The sequence below is a fragment of the Haemaphysalis longicornis genome, unplaced genomic scaffold (genome assembly GCF_048455015.1).
Source record: "Haemaphysalis longicornis isolate Haplotype H1 unplaced genomic scaffold, Haemaphysalis longicornis Haplotype H1 scaffold_12, whole genome shotgun sequence".
In the NCBI taxonomy this organism is placed as follows: Eukaryota; Metazoa; Arthropoda; class Arachnida; order Ixodida; family Ixodidae; genus Haemaphysalis; species Haemaphysalis longicornis.
Window position 1 is genome coordinate 2,094,824 of NW_027526225.1, and position 24,279 is coordinate 2,119,102.

The 24,279-nt window shown below is 48.9% G+C and overlaps 1 long non-coding RNA gene across 1 annotated transcript; it reads right to left on the reverse strand.

The window, feature by feature from the left end:
* Positions 1-318: 318 nt before the first annotated feature.
* On the reverse strand, positions 319-14,448 carry LOC144161834 (uncharacterized). The gene is made up of 3 exons (XR_013320499.1): positions 14,320-14,448; positions 2,430-2,838; positions 319-525 (listed from the first exon to the last, which is right to left on the reverse strand). It is a non-coding gene; the product is annotated as an uncharacterized LOC144161834 (long non-coding RNA).
* Between the last annotated feature and the right edge of the window lie 9,831 nt (positions 14,449-24,279).

Consider the following 24,279-nt stretch of genomic DNA (forward strand, 5'->3'; position numbering starts at 1 on the left):
TCGGTAAAAATGTCTATTTCATCGGGAGCTTTGTCGTTGGAGAGAGTGCGGACATATTGTTCCCGTACTGTGCGGTTACGGCGAGAAATGGGTCGGCGTCTGAGGTGGCCCAGGGCGGGTAGCTCCCAGGGTGGAATAGCAGGTGGAAAAGTGTCAGCATTAAAAGTACTGTTTAATTTGTCCCACTTCAAAATAGATTGTCCTTGAGGCACGTGTTCTAGGTTTAGGAAACAGATTGAAATCCAGTTCTTCAACTGTATACTTTTATTCCAGTATAACTTCAGACTCCACATGCTAGATACGCTGATCCTTCGTGGTAACACGGCTTTCAAAACCACCTTCAACCCTTGTGAATCCTCTGACGGTGACCCTGCATGAAGTGTCGTTGACCCGTTCGATATTGTTGAGGTTTGGGTCCGCCAGAGCGCAGACGCTGACAAATCTCTGTTGCCACTGCAGGTTCCTTGTTAGAACCCAGGCCAGGACGTATCCTTCCAAATATATCGTTGCGCGCCAGGTGACTGCCTTCAAAAGAAATCAGAAAGAAAGAAAACAAACAGACAGGTAAGCTTTTAATGTTAACTGTGAGCATTTGTTGTGATCGCACGCAATAAAACTTATGCCCAACTTTTTTGATAACCAAAAATAAATTTCATTTGCGAAGCTCCTACTTTTGAAGCCAGTACCCTTCTGAATAAAATGGTTGACTTTGTTAGCGTGTAATTGTAGCAGATCTGGCGGCCCCCTTCCCTTCTTCGGAGACCAGCTCCTGCACCTCACGTGGATTTCCGAACTTTCCTCTGTTAGTCCTCCATGACTGGCAGGCCCGTGTCGTTTAGTACGCAGCCTTTTATATCTCTCCCGTAGTTTACTGCGTTAGCACGACCTAGAACCCGCGGAAACCGGCTTCGCGAACTCGGCGTCTGTGCTCCCCCCTTTAGGCGCGAACGCACGGGAAATGGCCAGGAGAACAGCACACGAGAGATCACGCCACGAACGCAAACGCATAAAAACCGGTTTCATAACGCGAGGGATCCAGGTTACCTTCCGACCACGGGACGCGTTTTTTCTCCTGGTTGGTCTCTTTTTGTTTCATACGGGCGCGGTCTTTTAATTGTTTTCGGTTGTGCTTAGTTTGGGAAGTCAGCTTATTGGTTTTCTGGTTCTTTTATAGTTTATTTCCAACCTCCCAAACACATGCGTGTATTGGCCTTCCCGTATCGTAATGATGCGGCCCGGGAAGGCAAGATGGAATGGTTTTCGCACGCTATGGGCGCCAAAATTCGTTGTAAGGTCTATTTATTATTTTACGCTTCAAAGTTTACCCGTTTTGTTGTAATAGATGTAAAAATTTTTACATGGCCTTTTTTGCCCTTGTAGGTGTTGTGAAGTGCGTGCCACACAACCTCTTGTAGCGTGAGCTACACTGGCCGAGGTTGAGGAGCTGGCTCGCCGGAGCCGCCGCCGCCATGACTGGATTGGATTGGATTGGATTGAATTTCATTAATTGGATTGGATTGGAAATTGTTTTAGCAGCAGTAAGCATGGTAATCAGCTAACCCTAGACAACAAGGAAACCTAAGAATAACCAGCTGATCCTTAGCTCACGCTACGTATATCCTGTCATAGCCGAGCGAAGCCACGGCCAATTTTTTTACCACCCTGTAGGTGGTATTCGTTGAAAAGTTTAGCTGTCAATTTCTTCGCTTGGCAACACTGGCAACGGCCACAGACATGGCCGATGCGCCACGGACATGGCGCGGCTTGGGCCACTGCGCCCGATTCTCAACGGTGGTGTCAACATATATGTTATTAATCCCATTCACATTGGACTCGAGGCAATTTTTTGGGTTCGTTGAGGTAGAGTTTGTTAACGTGCAACACAGTCATGTGCTTAGCATGGACAAGTACCGCCATCCCGCGGAGCCCGACGTAAATAGTGACGGCGCACTCACACAGTTGCCTGCATGCGCGCCTCGCTAGTGAATACAAGCAATTGTCTGCACATGTTGTTTTTTCCCCGCGGTTGCTAATCCCGTGTTCCTGCGGTGTCTGGGGTGGCCCAGTGGTTATGTTGCGGGTTTCACGGCGTGAAGTACCCAGGCTCAATTTTGGGGACCTCCCTAACCCCATTTTTTCCTTGAGGCCCGCGTTTCCAACACTTGCTTGTTGGCGCCTTTCCTCGTCGCCACTTCACCTCACACTTCGAGGTTTTTTGGTGCGACGGACAGATAAAGCCTAAACAGCGTCGCTGTTAAAATCAAGCAATAAAACACTCTTCATCATGTACAGCACACAATACATAAGGAAGATGCGCATACACAGTGCTGCACGTCTCTGCTTTGTGCAGTGTTCCTGTGCGTTGTGCATGGCGAACGTTAAAATACCAATTGTAGTCCAACCCTCGTCGTAACAACACTTGCGCCCACCATCGTCTGCTCGAAGATGACCCAAAGAACGTGCGTAGACGTTTTTGGTTTGACGGTGATCTCCTGGTTGATGGTGAAGGTCTCCTTGGTAGTGTTGGTTATAGTTGTTCTCTCACGCATGTCCAGGGCGAGACTTACTGCCCCGCCACCTTTTCCACTGACGCTCGAGGCGGACCCACCGAGGCTGGGAAAAGACAGCGACGCATCTATTTTGAGCGTCGTCCGCACTCCTCGGAGAATCTGCGTTGACGTAGTGCGGGATACTTCCACACTGCGCTGTAGCTTGACCTTTAGTGGATTGTGGCGTTGGTGGTTTTCGTACACTTGGTCGAGTGCTGTCACAGATTTGGTCTCGATTCTCGTGGTACTTTTGTATTCGACTGTTACATGACGGATCTTCATTGAGGGGCTGGAAGAGAGAAGTGATAGTGTTTTAAAATAATAATACAGCACTTCTGAAAAGTGCCGCGTTTAAATGAGTCTGACAGGTCTAATATTCCACGACAAAGAAATCATTTCATTCTGCATTCAATTTTGAGTTGCCGGCGGCCAGGCTATGCGTACTACCCTTACTCTGCGATCAGCACATTGGCTACCATCCATCTTTAAATGTAAAACTGCGCTACCTTCAACCCCTGCAATTTTTTACTTCACCCAACACCGACTTAGTCACTCTTCCGCATAGACCGCCTACAATCTGCGTCCTTATAATATTCGAAAGCTACGCTACCTTTTTATTTCTAGCGGAAGCTACAGTACGCTACCTCGGGCGCTGTTCGCGTGGTGACCGGTTTTGACCTTGAGAGCCAGAGGTCAAACCACACACCCTTCAGCAAGCTCCCGGCACGGAGCAGCTGCCCTATAGCGGGGAGAGATAGGCGGAAGGAGATACATAGCCTTATTCTTGGATGAAACCAGCGCGAACTTAAACAAAGGAAGTAGAACGCAAGGACAGCCACTGGTCTAAAAACTAATCTTTATTATTAAGAAGGGTGAATATAAATACTTTACACAAACCAATAAAAAATTGGGCCCATCTCCCCACGAGGGGGACTCGAGTAAATGCGTCGCATAGGGGGTGGGTGTATTGCGTTAACGTTTAGTGTTTGGGGAGTTGGTGGTAGTGAATGCATTGTATCAGCAGCTTCTTGACGTAGTTTGAATGAGTCAAGGATATAAGGCACGTTCGTAGCCTCCCATTCTGTGTCGGCTTTGTGGCGCAGTGGGTAGAGCACCATGTACAGTCAGTCTCAATTTGAAGGTTATCGCGGGAGCACCGAGGAACCAAGACCAGAGCGCCGTTCCGTGGCACTTTTTTTCATTCGCGAAGATGAGATTATGCTGCCCTCCCTCACCCCTTGGCTGTTGCATAGAATTCGCTCACCCCCTTCTGCAAAGGCCGACTGCCGCAGATTTTTTCTTCATTCCTTTTTGGGTGACGTATCCGCGTTTCGTTCCTCGGCAACCTGATAACACCGAAGATATCTCTGCATTGCGGCATTTCGGAAGCAAATTACATTTTTTTTACACAATGACCGGGCATGCCGGCATAGTTACCCTGAGAAGGTTGCGTATCAGTGTGAAGTATATCGATGAAAGGATAAAGAAAAAAAGAAACGAACGTGTCCTTTATCGTTTTTGACGGCAGTGCGCGCACTGCCTGGAACAGCCATGGGAGAAGCAAACCTAGCATAATCTCGTTGTGGGTGATGGTAAAAAGTGTCACGCTAAGGCGCTGTCGTCGCGGTCGGTCGGTGCTCCCGCGATAACCTTCAAATTGATCCCGACTGTACATTGCGTTCCGCCCGCAGGGTCGAGGGATCGAAACCAGGCGCCGGATAGTATTTTTTTTATATAGTGTAGGGGGAGGGGTGCGGACTACGACTACGGACGTCAACACGGGTGACATCGTGAGTTACTGAAATGCTCTGCATTTAAAAACACTGCGCAAGAGCAAAACAAGTTCCCAAAAGCCACGGTGATAAGGCAACTAGATAGGCACCGGCTACAGTCAAGGCCCACGCAGATATGCAATCTGTTCGGGATGAAGACACACGCTTGCTTGGCTGACACACTTGTCTACATCCTTGTGCTACGTGGAATGCTTCCATAATTTCGCGCGGCCGTTTGTTCACGGTGCCTAACTTGATAGAATGTGAGTGGCTGGAAAATTAGGTTTACATCCGCGCAACTTAGAGCAACTTTAAGAAAGATGGGATGACGGGGGCCCTTTAATGACAATTCATGCTTTGTCAAACACACGTTGATACAACTTGTGTTCCACTTTCTTTGTCTTTGTTTAAGTTCGCCCTGCTTTCATTCAAGAATATATCTTTCAACTACCCAGCTTGGAACCCTTCTAGCGAGAGGTAGGCAGCGGGGGAACGGAGACGTGCGCGGGACCCGTGTCGCCACCTGACGGAGCACCCGGCACAGAGCCGCGGCCCAATGGCGGGAAGAGATAGGCGGTAGGGGAGGGATAGGCGAGGAGGTAACGGACACGTGCACGGACCCCGTGTCGCCACTTGGTGGAGGAAGGCGAGGAGGCCACCGCCGCAGCAATTCGCCGCGAGATCGACATGTAGGTGGCGACAGCGTCGCGCTGCTAGTGTGGATGCTCCGTTGAGCGGCCCGGGAGAATGAACACTGTGGGAGCGCTTCGAGCCTTTCTCTCGCCGTATGTGCGCACGAAGGGCGCAGAAAAGAGTGGTATGCTGTAGTTCGGTTCCCCAACGTTCAATGTATAGCATGGCAACGGCAATAAGTTTTTATTATTACGCCAAAAAAGCGGCGACCCATCGGGAATCTCAGAACGGCCGCATGGATGACAATGAACTTGTACGCCGTGGCTTGTAGCAAGCTCGATCTTTCCAGACTATGGCTTTGAGTCTTCACTAAAATCATCAATAGAAACAAATCAGGAAGCCTAGATCTCCGGAATTCAGTTTACAACAGCAGTTTCAATCCCTTTCACCGGTAGCATGACGCATTCTTGCATTTGAATTGCATTTGCATACAGAAGCCAGTCGTCCCTTGCCGCAACTAATGCTCAGGCTCTGCGAGGCGGGCGACCATCCCTGCGGAACGGATTTGTAACTGCCCAGTCGGGCGCCGCCACCCGCCGCCGTAGCGTTAGCGGACGCTAGCCGCTATGCTAACACTCTTTATTGTCCCCCCCCCCTCCCCCCCCCCCCGGCGACTCACGGATAAGAGAAAGCGCCACGTTGCGCCGAACGTCAAGACTTCTCCAGTGGCCGTCCCCTTTGCCCAGACCGGACTAAATCACACAATACTGTAGTAACCCTGTAAGACTGCACGTGCACGAGGATGAGCAAGAGGATGTTGCTCCCCACCACAGGGTATTTTGGGTGAGAGGAACACACCTGGCCAACGAATCAACGGGCCCCATTTGGCCATGCTTGCCCATATTGCTCCACATCGGCATCGACAGCAGATATCCACTATCTTATGTAGATTTGCCATGGTCTGCAGCACTCTCGATACCAGCAGTTATACAGTGTGGGAGTCTATCCATGCCGACCTCCCGAGTACAAACCCTGGCTCCTTGGGCCATATCGCAGCAGCCTCTTAAGCGTGAACGCCATGGCGCGTTTTTGCACGCGATTCGGGAGCGTCGGCGTTGCGCGTGCGATTTTTTGACGCCCGCGTCGACGAATCCGCGCTACTACTACTATGTGGTTCGGGTGAAAAGGAAAGGAAGTGCACTGGGGATATTATTGAGCCCAACTGGGGGCTCACCTGCATACAACCCAATGCGGTGGGGAGGGGGAAAAGGGGGATATAAAGATTAGAGAGGAAAAAAGGGGTGATAAAGAGATAACACGATTCCGCGCACGCTACGCTTCTGGCTCGCTCAGAACATGACGCACATCGCGCGTCAGTGGGAGGAGCCTGGCCACTTGCGCCAATGGAGCGGCGCGCGCCTCATGGCGGCGGTTTCGAAGCGCTCGAGACAGCCGGCTGGCTCCGCCGGGGATGTTTAGGCTTACCACTCCGGCAGATATTGAATGGGCGCTTTCACTAGTGGCGCGGATGATGTTTTATAGTACCGTTTTTGCCCACATTATAAGCTCCTTTACCCCACAAGCAACTTCGTGCGTTCCTTGAGCGGCATTTTAGAGAGCGCTTAGAAGCGGTCGCTCGAGCTCCCGACACCACTTCGCGGCCGAGGCCGCCGCCATGCTGCTGCCGCCGGCCGCGCGCTGCGTGCGGGTGGTTCCGCGGCAGCGTTCAGCGCGCCTATGGCGTGAGCGGCGCGTTTTTGCGAGCAGAAAACGCTCCATGCGGTTCACGCTTTAGACTTAAATGCTGAGAGCGACTTGTCCTAGTACATTTAGCCATCCCCGCCTCCACCGTACTATACTGCAAAGCAGATTTTCCTATTAAAAAAAGTTATCTTTGGCTGAAAGTCAAGGTTCTCCATAAGTAGGTATCAATCAATCAATCAATCAATCAATCAATCAATCAATCAATCTCTTCGTTTCAGTTTCTTAGTATAGAGGTGACAAAAAACTTGTGATGCCAAGAGAAAAGTGCAGACGATGGCTTGATACGCCTCGCCACCACTACAACTCACAGGTCAGTGGCGTTGAAGTGGTTAACAGCGCACGTAGACCTCATGAAAGGACTCATGAAAGGAAGGACAGGACAAAACACTGATCTTTTTGAGGAGAAGCTGTCTATGCCTGAATTGCGCCGTAGATCGTAAAACCAAAGTGCTCTGCAGGAAAGCCAACTTTCTAAAACAGTCGTACTTATGTACTCAGTCATGTATCTACTACGTAGTGTGAAAGTTCTGGTTTATGACGCTCCCGTTTTAAGTCACACATTTTTTTTTTTGCTCCTGTATCTGCGGAACCACTTGCGCTACAAACCTGAACTACGCTTTTACTCTGCGGAGAAAAATGCGTGTGTATAATTTCTAACATGCTATACCACTCATAGTCTCAACCGTTGTTCATTGAACTGTCCCTGGTGAAGATACATAATCGGCTCAACTACCGATTAGTCTCTGCGTATTCCAAGGATCAAAAAATTGCACTAATTTTTTTTTTCCTCTGTCAAATCTGAAAGCAAATGTCACGGTTTACAACACACGGTCACCGGAATGCTGGCACGTACCCTGTCTAACAAGAAAACTACTACGCCCGAATGATAGGCTTTATAAATTTCACACTTTAACAAACAAACTCGACTCTATAGTAGTATACACGTCCGCCCCTTATCAGCTTTACGTACTGACTTTCTGTAGTTACACAGATTTATTTATAAGATTGTTCTCATTTTTCATATTTTGTCTTGGGTTTGGGACGTAGTTTCTTTTGCGTGAAAACGCGCTTCCTTCTTTGAAGCCTATGCATTTGCATCTCTTGTTCTCCCACAGCGCCAACATCTGAATTGCATATGAGTAATCTAGTGACATACATACCATCTGTACTACTGATGTGTTATCATGTCTCTAAACGGTACACTTCATGATGTTATAATATCGTTCATCGCCGTGGTTATGTATTTACCCTATGGTTTACTTTTCAGCTTGTTACTAGCTTGAACACAGTCCCACTCGCTATTAGCCACTAGAGTTTCCGTATATACTTCGCCAGAGTTACGCGTCTGATTTCCACGAGACCCCGCGCCGCCGGTTGAACCGTGACAGGAAAGCCGGCTTCTGTGCTGCGCACGGAACTTCTTTTCCATTTGTTCGCAGGTCAGCAGTTGCAGTGGGTCCGCGCAGCGAACGGCGCCGCCGGCAATACACGCATGCGCCGAGTATATTCTAGGCACTCCTCCCCGGCGCTGGAACCGGCGCGTCGGCTCCTATATGCGTAAAGGGTGGCTTTCCCGCGTGATTTTGCGACTCAAGATGGTGGATGGACGGGCCACCCGGCACCCCTGGCGGAGCTAATACAGGAACTCTATGATGATGATGATGATGATGATGATTAGTGGCTTTCCCTTTGAATCGGGGCGTCGGTTGTCAGCAACCGACATGCCTGTTTCATTACGTTTACTTGCCCTACTCCCAGCTAACCTATAGATTTGCTTCCTCCCTCCTATCTCTCCCTCTTTTCTGTTTTAAACTCATCGCCCCCACCCCCTCTTTTTCTCCCCTCGCTGTTCTTAATTCTCATCCGTATGATTACTCCGCCTGCGTACCCATCCCTTCCCTACTTTTCCTCCACCACCACTCCAGTCGCCTCTTCGTCACTTCTATGGCCTTAAAGTTGAGGTTCCCCCTCGCCCCAAATCCCAAAGCCTCCGCCAGCGTCGTTTCCCCCTCACCCCGCGGTGGCCGTATCTCTGTGCAGGTCCTGACAATATGGTCTATAGTTTCCCGATCACTGCCGCAGCATGCACACGTTTCATCCTGCTGCCTGTAGCTACCTGTGTATGCCCGGGTTCTCAGGCACCCTGCCCGTGCCTCGAAGAGCAATGCACTGCCTCTCGCATTGCCATAGAATCCCTCCTTCTTAATTTCCCGTTTCTCTGCCCTATAAGTCTCCAGGGTTTTTTTCGCTTCCATTCTCTGTGCCCACTTCGTCGTCTCTGCTGCCTTTACCTGCTTTTTAGCTGTTGTGTAAACCCCGCTTTCCCCTATTGACTTTCCGTACCGCTTGGTCAGCTGTCTGGTCCTCCGTCTCCACCGCGTGTCCACGCTCCTCATATACAGGTACTTAAACAGCCTCGCGGCACATTTTTCGTCCTCCATGTCACGAAGTCGCTCCTCAAACTTTATCTTGCTCTGCGCCTCCCTCGCCTCGAAAGACGACCAGCCCATATCCCCTTGTACCGCTTCATTTGTAGTTTTGCTGTCGGCCCCTAGGGCCAATCTGCCTACCGCCCTCTGATTTACTTCCAGGCCCGCTTGGGTCTCTGGCTTCACGCACAGAACCGAATTAGCGAAAGTTAATCCTGGTACCATGACCCCTTTCCAGACTGCCCTTACCACCTCGTATTTGCTGTATCCCCAGAGGGCTCTATGTTTCATTATAGCCGCGTTCCGTCTTCCTTTCGTCTTAAGGTGAGCCTCATGCGCCTGCGTGTAATCTTCGCTGTTACTCCTAGATATTTATTACTGTTACTCCTAGCCATACTCCTAAATATTTATGCTCTTTCACCAATGGTATTTCTACTTGCTGCACTGATACTGTTTTGTGCTCCTCGCCGTCATTAAAGACCATGATCCCCGATTTTTCTCTGCTAAAGGATAGCCCTAGGTGCGTCGCTTCTTCGCCGCATATATCCATCAAGCCCTGCATATTTATCCGGTTGTCCGCCATAAACAATATGTTGTCTGCATACATTAGTCCCGGAACCCATTGTTCCACCACCTGCCCGTTTTTCATGTAGGATAAGTCGAACCCAAGCGTGCTGACTTCTAGCTTCCTTTCTAACCCCGCCATGTAGATCATGAACAGCAGCGGAGAGAGAGGACATCCTTGTTTCAAACCCTTGTAGGTGCATACAGGCCTATTGTATGTTACCCCCTCCCACACTATTTGCACTTGGTTCTCCCGGTATAGCTCCCTGAGTAAGCTAATGAATTCTGCCCCAACTCCCTCGCCCTCCAGGGTACTCCAAAGCCGCTCCCTGTCTACATTATGATACGCCGCTTTAATGCCCAGAAAGGCTAACCACAAAGGTCGGTTTTGCATCTTCGCCACCTCTATGCATTGGCTTACCACGAATAAGTTGTCGCCTAGTCTTCTGTCCTTTCGGAACCCATTTTGAAGTTCCCCAAATACCCTATTTTCTTCCACCCACTGCTCTAGTTCGAACTTCACTGCCTGCATTTCTAACCTGTACAGCACTTACGTGACGGTTACTGGCCTATACGAGCTCGGGTTTGCCCTGACTCCTTTGCCCTTGTACACTAAGTTCATCCTGCTCATTTGCCATGCGGCCGGTATTGCCTCTTCTTCTATCCTTGTTCTGATGGCTTGCAGTAGCTTTCCCTTGCTGTTTGGTCCTAACTGGTTAATCAACTCCATCGGTATCCCATCCGTGCCTGCCGCGGTATTTTCGGGGACCTTTTCCTCTGCTCTTTTCCTTTTTCAGCTTTTCCCCATCTATCTCCAGACATTCCGGCCTACCCGCCGCGACATCTCTGTGTCGCTGCGGGGCCTCTTCATCCACCTTACCGAACTTCTCCGTGATGATTTTGTGTAGGTATGCCAATGCTTCCTCCCCCTTGAGCATCTGCCCCTGCTCGTTTTCTATAGTACCGCCTTCTGTGGGACTCGTACGTTTCCCCAATGACTTCACATGGTTCCAAAACCTTTTCGGCGCGTCTTTACCCCTTCCTCGTATTTGCGCTACCCATCGCTCACTGTCCCCCTTTATTTTCGCCTGCACTAATTGCTGCACTTCCTGTTTCATTTGCTTATGCTGCTCCCATTTTAGGTCCACCTCCTCCTGATGTCTCCCCATCCTATTGGCCTGCCTATGCTCTCTAGACGCCTGTTTACGCCTCTCTATCGCCGCCTTGATTTCTTTGTTCCACCAGCTTTTGGGTGTTTTTTTTTTCCTCTCCATCGATTGGCCCCCTCTGCCTTGACTATTTTTTTCCTGCATGGTCTTGATGAGCCCGTCATATTCCCACTCTTCTCCAGGGTTTCTTTCTATGTCAGCCTGTATGCTCTTGGCTATAACTGCAATTTGTTTGATGCTTAACTTTGTGCGCTGCCCCGGTCGACCCGTTTTTTCGCCCCCCAGTTTCCCAAAACTCGGGTTTATGCGCTTGTGGTCACTGCCCAGACTGTGGCCCCCTTCCTCATCTATGATCATTCCATCCAACCATTCATAAAGTCCCTCTGAAATAAGGCAGTAGTCAATACTCGACTGTCTCCTACCACACTCCCACGTTATTTGACCCTCGCATTTTTGTCCCCTATTTACTATGATAAGCTTCTGGTACTCACACATATCTAGCATTAGATTTCCGTTGAAGTCTGTGTACCCGTCTAGATCTTCAATGTGGGCGTTCATGTCCCCTACCAATAGTACCTCCCCGGAACGTTTCAAATCTCCGCTGTCCTTTTTTAGACACGCCACCAGTTTTTCGTTTTGTTCTTTGCTATCCTTACCCGTCCACAGGTAAGACACCCTTAAAGCCATCTCCCTACCCTTCACTATCCCTTTCATCCACACATGTTCTTCACAGTCTTTTTTCCCTCTCTTCCAATTAGCCCCCTGCCGTACAAGTATACCTACTCCTCCGCCTTTTCTCAATCCAGCCGTCCTGTTACAACCTTCCCATACATAGTACTCTCCGATTACCGGAGGTTCCTCCAAGTCCCGTAGGTGCGTCTCGGTCACAGCGTATACCTGGATATCTTCTTCTTCCAGCTTCTTAGTAATCTCCATCCACTTCTATCTTTTCCTGCCACCCTGCATGTTTATGTACGCGATCTTCAGTTTCCCCCCTCTCTTCTTTACACGCCGTCGTCGTCCCTTTCGTTTGCCTGCACCGACACCGCTATCTCCCTTTGCTCCTTGCATTTGTCTACGCCATCTTCGCAAAGGCCTGTGGACCCCCTAAAAAAGCCACAGTTCGCGCCGCGTGTCGTCTTCCGATGGCTGCTCCCACCTGCCCGTTGAAATGCACTCCGCCACGCTGGAACGCCCTTTTCCGGCGCACCCATCGGACATGCCTATTGATGTCTACGACAGCGAAACTCAGCTCCTTGCGCAGCTCCCGTATGTCTCGGTTTACCGCTACAACTTCCCTTTCCACATGTACCCCTCTGCCAATTATCTCTGGTACTGTGCTCACGACGACCTGCACATGTGGGCAAACCGCCCGAAGTTCCTTCACCCCCTTTTCTAGCTGCTTGCGCACTCCCGCGCCCCTTCCCTGCAGAACGTCATTGGTTCCTCCTGCGAAAATCACTAGGTTCTGCCCCTGCATATTTTCCCACATTTTATCCTTTGCCTTTTATAACACCCTCTGGCCAGCACCCTCTGGTAACAGGCTCCTCCTTGTGCAGAATAAATCGGAACGACGGGCCTGACAACCCCGCGATCAATTCCAACTTCCGCACGTGGTTTGACTTGTCCACGTGAGACGTGTGCCCCTTGCATTCCATCCCCCTCGTATGCTCGCTTTTTCCTGCTGAGGGAAACGCAGGCTTAGCCAAACTTATGGATACAGGTGTAGTTTGTTCTGCCGTCTCATTGACCCCCCTGCCCCCGTGACCAATCGATTGCAGGAGCGTACAGACCATCGTTGTCTGGGGGCAAAACACGGGAATACTTGAGTTCTGTCACTCACAAACCGATCTTCTGCGATTCCAGTTCCAGCTCTGGCATCCTAAGCAGGAGCTGCATTCGTTTCCTTCCGAATGCTTCCCGTTCTCGTAAAGCCGCCATCCTACTTAGCCAGGAAGCCGTCGGCGCGTTAACACCTGAGCCATGCCACCCGCCATGAAACGCAAGAAATCTCTCAAATCCGGCGTTGACTTCGTCATCTTTGCTCGCCCAGAGCCGACATTGTTGTTCGCTGGTGTTGCTTTTGTTGTTGAAACTTTATTTTAAGGCTGGTGATGTGGGAGTTGTCCCTCAGTCCAGGAGACCATGTGACGACAGTGCTGGCTCAGCCCTGGACACCAGGAATGGCGGAACTTCAAAGCCGGCGCTGATCATCAGGTTCTCCCACAGATCAGGGAGAGAGAGGGTAGTGGATAACGGTGTACTGTACACCCTTGGCAGTGGGTCGAAGGTGTCTTGACTGCAGGTCCGCCAAGTGCCTGGAGGGAAGTCGGATGCAGCGCCGCTGGTGGTTCTTCATTTGATGGTGTCTTCGTTAGCGTTGTTCGCTACATTTCCGAGTCCTGTCGCGGCTGTGCCGACCAAACCTTGTTGGAGGTTCGAGGGTTAAGTTATCGGAGAGCAAACCTTTCACTCTTGCGCGATGGATATTCCTTCTTAGCGATCGACTGTTAGGCAGGTGCGCTCTAGACAGAATGTTTTACGCGCTGATTGTGAAGGAGGTTCGCTGGTTTGAGTAACTGCTGCCAAGTCCGGTGCTCGTAAGAATTTCTGGCGAATTTTTCACTTCGTGTCCATCGTGTGCAGCGCTGTAGATTGTATCGGTCAGTTTTGACCTCTCCGATAAACCAATGGCGTGATCAAACGCTGCCCCATCGCTTTCCTCAAGGTCACCTCCTCTCTCAGATGCTGTGGTAGAAGGAGAAAAGAAAGCAAAAACGCCCGTGTGTACGAGATTTCGGCGCACGTTAAAGATCCCCAGGAGGTCAAAATTAATCCGGAGCCCTCCACTACGGCGCGCCTCATCGCCAGCGTTGCGTCGGCGCGTTAAACCCTACAATCAATCAGAAGGCGAAAGGAAACACGCCAGGGGGTATGATTTTCAGGGCCAACAAAGGGATCCTGCGCCGTCGTGGCCACAAGTGTAATTGCCTCTAACAGGCATAACATTGTTGACGTGTGCGGTAAATATGCAGGAAGACTACCCACGGACAGCCCTCCCTTTGTTGCTCCCCCGTCGAGGGAGACGTCGTATACGAAAACTGTGTTCCCTAAAACGCCATTATGGCAGTTACCGCCAAAAAGGGGTAATACGAAAGTTTAACCGCTCACGCGTGACCTCTGCCCGCGCGAGTCTTTCCCCTCAGAGCTCCCCCATGCCTGTACGATAAATAGGTCCTCAGCCTTACTCGCATGATAAATCAAATTCAGTTCGAAACCAAGCACATACGCCTTCTGCGCACAGTTTGGGCGGGTGTCTTAAACTCCATTTACAGTTCTTGAGTCAACTACGAGCCCGTTACGATCGAAATATGGCAATGCGTGTACGTGAAGAAGTTTAGAAGACACCCTCAGTCGTATTGATTGAATATATACTCACTAATGTTCGGGCCACCCCGTATCTTCGCTGGTTCGTACATAGTAGACATTTTTCAGTGTATCTCCCCAGCCTTTGTATACGGTATTGAGGGTATGCATTATGTCACCGTCTAGGTCGACTTCATAGCTTTTTGCTGTAAGTGAAAGGCAGTGATTACCGTTTCGCAGTTCTGGTATTTCAGCCAAAGATTTCCTCCAGAAAGAGGGACAAATGAAGGTATAACACCTAAACTCCACGGAGACAAATCTACGCTCAGCGACTTCTGAATCTCGCATGTGTTATGACAGTACGGGCCATCGTTAACATGGGATAGAAATATATAGCCGAATGAAACTTCTAAGGAGTTCTAGTTTAATTGTAGCGGACAAACATGGGGATGCACATTATTTTTTCCCGTAGGAGCAGATGTACTGACAGCAGACGGCGATTTCCCAAAATTTAAATCTTCACCGTGAACTAAGTAACGAAAATTAATGAAACTCGGAGCACGGGACGTCTTAGCGGCTAGTAGTAATATACAGTAATCCCTCGTTATAGCGAAGTCAGCAGGACGGCGAAAAATGTCGTTATAAGCGGTATTTGGATATAAGGTACCACTCGATAAAACTAAAGTAGTTGAGCTTTAATTACGCCACAGGTGCGATGAATCAAAACACAATGTATTCTGTGAAGCAAAACTTCATTCAGGTGCAAAAAAGTCTGCGAGTTTTCATTTTTCATGTTCTTGCCGGGCGCGACCAATCGCTGCTCCAATTTGACCAAGCAGTGACTGGCGTTTCCGAACGCCTCGCAGACTGCAGAGCGAATGGTAAGGGGAAGGCAGTGACCTATTTTACAGGGGGGATGGGGGCGTCATGGAACGCTACGAGAGTTTCACGCTGGAAAGCGCCGCAAATTCCGCTGTTCGAATCTGAGGTTGTGTTTGTTGAGCTCAAAAAACAATTAACCGGCGGCTCATTGGAGGTACGCAGCGCAATATTGAAAACTTTCCGGTTTTGCACTTGGGTTTTCAATCATCGCTGGGCGATTTTTTCCAGACATGTATAGCCGTGAAGTTTGCAAAACAAAAGTTTTTCGGCGCCTCGCTGTCGACGACACTTCTAATTCTACGCTTCGAGTGTCAGTGTTCCCGCACCGTCGCGTCCACGCCATTGACGAATGTGTACGAACAAATTTCAATCACCCTACCACGCATTTGTACCATTCGTCTAAAGTCCGATGGCGCAATTCGAGCATGACCGGCTCGAGAAAATCGCCGGGGAAACACCAACTTGTTAACGCCATACTGACCGCCTGTCTCGCCGCTGGGTCGCCGCCGCTCGGCGACGCCTCGGCTCGCAACTTCGCTCTAAGCGGGTCCAGCTCTTCGTGCGCTTCGAGTAATTCGGCCTAAAATGTATGCGTTTGGGTTGGGACCAGAAGAATAAAGCGATAAGCGATATATAAGCGAATAAAGCGATATTTCGAGTGAAGCGATTTCGTTATAACGAGGGATTACTGTATAGTGTTTTGTGGCAGTTTTTATTAAAAAAGGGTTATGCAGCTGTTTTCTAGTAACCATTTTATGAAAATGGTTCTGCGTCGGCGAGCGCTTGAAGCCTGGCTGCGTATACAAGCAACCTCCCCCGCCTCCTCCTCCGCCACGCGCATAAATGGGGTACAACAGGTGATGTGAGCGTCCTTAGACGTTACAAACACCGGTAAAAACGTCGCCCCCGAAGCCCCTCAAGGTACACGTGTCTGTACCACACAACTGGCCAAACTTAATTCCAGGAACACACAAAAGTCTAGCTCTGGAGACAAAAAAGAATGCCGCAGCTAGCACGAAACAGCAGAGCTGGCAGCCCTTCTCCCTCCGTCGCAGACCCGGCTGTTGCAGCTCACTTGGATTTGCGAACTTGCCGCTGAAAGTTCTCCGTGACTGGCAGGCCCGGGTCGTTTTGTCCGCCGGTTTTCACATCTCTCCCACAGCGAACGGCGTTAGCACCCGCAAGAACCCGCGGCAACCGGCTTCGTGAACTCAGCGTCTGCAGCACGAACTCGGCGTCCGCGCGCCCCATTTCAGGCGCGAACGCCGCTGAACTGGCCAGGTAACTGCACGCGAGAGATCATACCACCAACGTTGGGCAGAGTGTTCTCGATGGTCGCGATGGCCGACGCCGGGCGCACCCCACGAGGCGAACGCTCATATATGCGCTCGGTAGTATTTGTATCTTTTTTGCTGGTAATGCTGGACGGCGGAACTAAAAGCGTAAACAGCTCTGCTGTTAACAGTTCGGTTTTGACCAGATTTTTCGGCGACCGCTGCATTGTAAAACCGAAACATAAGAAGGTGCGCCGTAAAAGGACTAGTATAGACGAATAAAAATGACAAAACATACCTAAAAGACACATAAAATTAACAGGTACATCGACATATTTGTCACGAGTCATTTTTTAGCCTAGGGGGATCGTAGGGCCACCAACAATATTGTGTAGTGCGATGTAGGGCTTTTTCAGGCGCAGTGTGGGGCGCTGTGGTCAAAATTGGTTGGCACCACTGGTGTCAAGCCGTTTTTCTGCCTTTGGTTTGTTTTTGACCGTATTTGAACCGGGCTTGTTTTTGTTCAGGGAGGAAACAATCGTTTCGTGAAACAGATTGCTCGCTCGACAAATATGGTCACGCCAGACACCGTTTCTTGCGTCAATAGGCCAGTGTCATCTAAAACTACCCCAAAGCCCTACAGTCCTCTGCAGCTAAACCAAGCATAGTTCACGCAGTACCAACAGCAGTACGCATCGGTACTTCTATATTTACGTGTGCTTTCGTAACTTCCACTGTTTGTCCTACCATTCTTAGGGCTTTCAAAAGAATGCGCCCTAAATTCAAGCGCAAATAGCTCTTTCGGCAAGCTTATAAGACTTGTCTAATTTGCGTTTGCTTTTTCCGCCCTCCGCCAATCGCAGAGCTGTCTTGTATGACATCATAGGTTCTGTTGCGGGAAATGAGCTAGTGGGTCCTATGGTCATTCCCTTTTTTCCTAATTATGTAGCTTGTTTGAGCGAAGTTTACGTTAAAAGTGGTGTCAGTATGATTCTAACGAGGCAATCTTTTGAATGAACCAAACTTGTGTTTTCTCTTCATGGCTCCTTTAATATTCAAGATCCGTGACACCACCAATCGCTGTGCGGGAAAATGAATTGAAAGGATATTCTCTTGAATAAATTAAACAAGTACGGATTGAGAGGCAGGACGCTCCTAACCTTCAAATCATATTTTAAAGACCGTCAAAATAGTGCATATTGGTGGTTTTCCTTCATACAAACTTTACCTAAATAAGGCGCCCCTCAGGGAAGCATATTGAATCATCTTCTTTTCAATGTTTACATTAATTACCTGGCAACGATTTCCCAAGAAGCGCAATTTGTAATTTACGCTGACGATGCCTCCCTATTTATCTCTGGTCCTACAACTACAGAAACAATTCCGACAGCTAATGATACCCTACATTGCCTCTCAAATTGGTCTAACACGAGCTTATCTCAAAATAAATGCGTTGAAGTAGAAAGCGGTCCTTTTCTGCCCAATAAATGGGCGTGTACGAACAAATTTATTTATTAATCTTGGTAATAATATTTTTAAGGTCGTTAGACACCATAAAACGGTGCGTGTTATATTTGATGAGCACCTTCGATGATTGGAGCAAACGAATCGCGTATCCCTAATTTTGTCAAAAGCAGTGGGAGCTCTTTCTCAGTGCCATGGCATCCATCCAGTCAATACCAAGAAGCAGATATATGAATCATTATTTCAATTTCCCTTTAGATATTGTCATCTCGTTTGGGGTACTGCATCACGCACCAAGAGGAATACAATTGCAAGCCTGCAAAGTAACGCAATTCGCATCGTTTCGGGCGCAGAGTACTCGGCTCATAAACCGCTCTTCATTCGCTTTAAATTATGCTACACATTCCCGTTCCCATGATTCTAGAGCAAATTATTATTTCTGCACTCACTGCAAAGACTTTACTTCGCACTACCTTCCCTATCAAAATGTCAGCGTTAAAAGAATGCGTACCGGCCACTAATACTCGAAACTAAAACAAGCGGCCTTTTCCCCGAACTCGCAGAAACTACGGTAAACAAATGTTAAAATATTTAATACCTTACACCTTGAACACTAATATAACTTTACTTGATCTTACCGAAAGCAATAAGCTTGGTTTATTGAACCCTTTTAAGCAGGATTTCTTCAGGGTAGAAGGTACCAGTGAGTTTTTTTGTTGTTCTTTTTTCACATTCGGCGTGCTTCGCTGTTTTACGTTCACTAGTCCAAAAGGCCAAGTCGGATTTGCCTTTGAGTTCCATACATATGTGTGCGTATTGTTTTTTTTTCTCTTTTTTATTTTTTGCGGGGTTCGCAGCGTTGTGTGAACCTTTAATTCTTCCGGTTCTATTTTTTTTCATTTCGATGTAATGCGTTTTTTGTCATTTTTTTCCGAAGTTAAATCTACGTGAAAGTTCTCGTGAAAGTCTACGTTTTTTCCCTTGCCCGTGTCTGTGGTCACAGCTAGCGCAACTTACCTTCAAAGCGAAGTTAACAGTTGACAAACTGTCATTTTCCCTTCAAGCATGCCTGCGCGCACTGGAGTTGTGTATACATGACATGCGCGTGTATACGTGTTTATGCCATTGTATACACGACCTCAGTTGTTCTACGAATTTTCGCTCCTGTACATGTGTTTACATTATGTGAATGTGCTATATTGTTGTGTTTATGTTTCTGCATATGTAATGTTTTTTTTTACTTTCTTTCGCAGATTACCCCCTTTATGTCCCTGACTGGGCGCCTGAGACGTACCAATGGCGGTCCAGTCTTTTGTGGACGCCGGGCATACGACTGCTTCGTCACCACAGCCTTGACGTGTCCCTCCTACCCTGCCCTAAATCAAAGCTGCGCGTACGAGTCACTCCGTGCACTCCCAAGCCTGCTAGAAGAACTTACTGCCAGGCGCTTGCATCGATTTTGACTACTGGAGACAAGCTGGAACTTTATACTGACTCAACGGCACCGATTCGGGATTTGCGTCGCGTTGCGCGTTGTATTAACAAGATTATGGACACTTATCCATGCGCTGTCCGTGTTTTTTGGATTCGCTGGGACGTACTTCTTGCCCAAAAAGCGGCGGATCACGCCTGCCTAGGGACTTCCCACGGCCCGTACCACTTCTTCCAGTATCTACCATAGAAGAACTGCCGGTGAAAAAGGAAACCCTCCGTCGCACAACGCGTGCTTTACTTCCACCGCGTGTAACCAACCTCCCCAGTGGACTCGCTCGTTGGGAGTAGGTCGTGCTGCGGAGGCTTCGGGTTGGGGTGGCGTTATCCCCAGCAGTTACCCACGCTTGGCCTGACCGATATCCCGCGCCGTTTGCGGTCACCTGTCCCTTTTGTACGATCCCTGCGTCCGAAGCTGACGTTGAACATTTGCAATGGGGAGAGCGAAATAACTTTATTATGCTTGTTGGGTAGTTGGACGCGGTGGGTGCCCCTAGTCCAGGGCTCCAGTCTCCAGGGCGCCGGTGGCTGCTCTGGTGATCGTTCGGCACTGCTCGTCGTAGTCGGCGCTAGACAGTGCCTCACTCCACTGCTTCTCTGTTAGAGGGTATTTGTAAATTTTGTGGCACCCTGCTACCGTATGGTAGAGGGTGGCTACTTGGTTGCACTTGTGGCACAGTTTCGGGTATTGGGTTGGGTACAGTTTGTGTAGACGGGAGAGGTGAGGGTAGGTGTTCGTTTGGATTGAGCGGAGTGCTGTTTGATCGTGTCTTTGCAACTTTGGATGAGGATGTGGGAATTTAATTCGGGTTGCTTTGTAGTAGCTTAGAATTTCAGAATATATGGGCAACAGGAAACTCTGCTTGGGGGCTGTCAGCTCGGGAAAGGGAGGCGCAAGCCCAGGCGTGAGCCTGTTGATTTCCCTCTAGAGTTTCATGGCCAGGGGCCCATATGATTCTGACTGGATTCTTTGATTTGTAGCCAATTGCTAATCTTCGGGCTGTTTTGCCGATGCACCCTCTTGCCCCCTACCTGCAGGCATTTTGGGAGTCAGAAACAATGTTCATTCGTGCATCCTGTTGACCTGAAAAGATAGCTACAGCGATTGCCGCTTCTTCTGCTTCATTAGGTGATGATGGCCGCACGCTAGCAGTTATGGTACGTTGCTGAATTGGGTTGTGCGCACAGATGGGGGCTATGCCACCGGTACGCGTAATGGCAGCATCTGTGTACCACGTGTACAATGAATCCCCGTACATTCTTTGGATATTACGGCATCTGTCCAACCTTCTGCCGTAGTGGAGTGTAGGGTTCATATTTTTAGGTATGGGTGCTACTTTTAGGGCCTTGTATATGCAATCGCGAATTTCGTGGGTAATTGCGTGCATGGTGCCCAGTCGCTTTAGGGTTTCTATGCCTGTGTGGCTGGTTTTTAACCTCTCAAACTGGCCTATTCTATGTGCCTCGAGTATTTATTTAACTGTATTGCTGATTCAGAGTTCATTCAATTTCTGTGTCGACGTCCATTGGGGTAATGCTAGCGCCATTTTGGTTGCCTTTCTATGGGCTGCGTTGAGTGTTTTGATGTTAGTGGCTGTTAAACATAAGAATGGAGCTGAGTATGCGACTCGTGAAATTATGAGAATGTTGACAATTTTTAGAATGTCCCTTTCTTTCCTCCCGTTTCTTCTGTTGGTTACTCGGTTAATCATTCGTAGTGTTAGTGCTATTTGTTTCAATAAATGGTTTAGGGCTGTTGCGCAGCCATTGTCCTGCTGTAGTCTTAGATCAGCACTTTTAGTGTCTTTATTGTTGGGATAGGTTTCCCGTCTATCTTGATTGTCATCGGAGTGGGTGGTACGTATGTTTCTCCCGGTGTTCTTTTTTAGGATTTGGAGTAACCCTGATTTTTCGATCGAGAATTGTAGTCCGCACTGGGAGGCAAGCTTTTCCACGGCCGTTGCTGCTGTTTGTAGGGCTTCTTGATTTTGTCCGTCTGACCACGTGGTTGCCCATATGGTTATATCATCGGCGTATATTGCGTGACGGATATTGGGGATTTTGTTTAAGGTTTCCGGAAGCTTGTGCATTCCTATGTTAAAGAGCATTGGAGATATCACAGAGCCCTGTGGTGTGCCTTTATTAGGTACTTTGTGTGTGTCTGTGCGTATATCCCCAATCCCTATCATGGCCGTCCGGTCCTCTAAGAAAGAACTCACATAGTTAAATATTCTAACTCCGCAGTTTAGGTCGTTAAAGGTGGATAAATCTGTTTGGTGGGTGATCTTGTCGAATGCGCCATTTAAATCAAGAGTCAAGATGACCGTTTGAGTTACACAAGAAGCTGCATCTAAAACTTGTTCCTTTATTTGGAGTAAAATATCCTGCGTTGACAACTTTGGCCTAAAACCGTATGTTGTGGTAGGGAAGAGATGGTTAGTCTCTATGTAGTTCTGCAGTCTATCCAGGACTACATGTTCCATTATCTTACCTACACAGGAGGTTAGCGATCTTGGCCTCATGTTGCCTATTGACAATGTTTTGCCCTGTTTGGGGAGAAGAATCATTTCTGCGTGCTATCCATTCCGGTGGCAGTGTACCTTCCTCCCAATGGCTATTATAGTAGTTTGCGGGAGCTCCTATAGATCTGTCGTATAGGTTTTTTCAAGTATTTGTAGGTTATTCCGTCTTTGCCGGGTGTGGTGCTCTTTGTTATCTTAATAAGGGCCCTTCTGATATCCGCTTCCGTAATTGGCCTGTCTAGGGTTGGGTTGGGGTCGCCGCTGTACGTGAAGGCTTGCGGCCCAGTCCGCGTGGGGTTTCGGAGATATTTGTCCACGAGTGCTGCTTTTAGTTGTTCCTCTGTTCCCGGGAAATTGTATATAATCTTGTGTATTTCTGTGTTTGTTTCTGGCTGCTTTGTACTGGGCCTGCTAGTTGTTTCAGTAGTGCCCAGGTTCGAGAGAAGTGCAGCGTACCTTTTAGGTTGTCGCACATGTTTGCCCAGTTTTGGTTGTTTAGTTCTCTCACGTATTCATTTGCTTCCGCTGTTATCTTCGATATCTTAATTTTGAGCTTTTTCCTGTTGTGTCTTTGCTTTTTCCATCTCTTCTCCAGGCTCCTGCATGCATCCCACAGATGGAGTCGTCGTCTGTCAACTGCTGGGATGTCTTCTGTACCCACGATCTCTCTCGCGTGCTTTTTTACATCCGAGATTAGTTGCAATGTCCACTCCTATATGTCCCGTATGGGTTCACTATCGGTGGATCTATCCTTACGGACAGTGTCCCAGTCTGTGATTTTGTTAGTTCGGATCTTTCGTTTAGGTGCTGTTTTCTCTATGCTAGTGATTAGTATGTGATGGCTGCTACTGAGGTTTTCCCCCGTGTTTTCCCAGCTGACCTGAGTTACGTTTTTAGTGAAGGTCAGATCCGGACACGTATCCCTGGTTATACTCGTTCCCATTCTGGTTGGGTATTTGGGATCGGTATGCAGTGTCAGATTGAGTTGACTGGCTGCTTCATATGTTTTCCTTCCCTTACTGCACTGTTCGGTATATCCCCAGTAAGGGTGTGCGGCATTGAAGTCCCCTAATACAATTAGGGGGTCTTTGTTAGCTGTTTCGGCTGTAGCCGTCAGTAATTGGTGTCTTTTGTAGTTTTAGATGCGACGCTGAGAGCATCTCTTGTCGGCGGCCCTGTCCTTCCTCCGTGCGTCCGTCGTCGTCGTCGGCGTCCGCACTATCCTCCGCTCACCCCCTCTCCTCTCCGATAGCGAACACTCTCTCGCGAGGGGCATTGGATTGGATTGGATTGGATTGGATTGGCTTGGCTTGGCTTGGATTATATTGGATTTGGATTGGATTGGATTAAAGTGGATTGTGTTGGATTGTGTTGCGTCATACCCGCGGCAAACGCACAGGCGCCGGCGCGTGCCCAGGTGGGAGCGAACACTCTCTCTCAACATCTGCGGGTGTGCGGCCCAGCGCGCTCTCACTCCGCCGGTGGGCGGCGCTGCACGCGGTGCTGCGCATGTGCAGTACTATCTCTCTCCGCGGTCTCCTCTGCTTCGGGCGTGCTGCGCATATAACCGGTGTGCCACTCTCCGGCGGCCTTTCGGTCGACGGTTGCTCTCCGCTTGCGCTTGAACCTCCCTCAGCGTCGCATCACACCAGGGTTCCCGCGAGGGCAGGTGGGCGTAATTTTTTATACTTGGGGGGAAGGGGGCTATAAAGGTTAAGTATCCAACGTCCTGGGTAGGCCTCTGTTTCCGGGAAGAATTTCGATTTGTGAGTGGGCGATACCTGCTGAGTCGATATTGTGCTCAATTGCTGTGTGCGTTTTCTTTACGAGAGTAATGACTTTGGTGGGATCTGTCCCTGGAAAAGACTGGAATCCAGTTATCGCCACTTCGGCATTGTTTTCCTGTAAGGAGATAATGTTGAGGGGTTTAGCGTTTGTTTAGGCATAAAGCGAGAGGGCGCTTCGTTTTTCCCTGATGCCCCTGCAATTCCACTGCCATGTGTGGAACATGTTTATTTCCTTTCTTTTTTTACGTTTGCCCATCATGTTAATTCGTTTCGATTGCCATGGTGTTTTCGTTCGGGGATTTGAGTTTCTTTCTTTTTTTGGTCATCGTTCTCATTCAGTTTGTCCATGATGCGATTATACAGGACGAACAACTGTTGGATTTTCTCTCTGAACTCGTGGAAACGCTGTGCCACAAAGACAAGGTCAAGAACAGCTGGGTTTTGAGGTTGGGGATTGAGCGGTTTTCATGTGTGGTCTTTATGTGGATGAGGTTGGCACGTGGGGTGTGAGAGGTTGGGAAACGAGTGGGATTTCCATGGATTGATTTTGTTGGGATGAGGGGGGCAAGGTTGGTGTGATGGGTTGTGGTTAGTGATGGTTCGATTCAGCAAT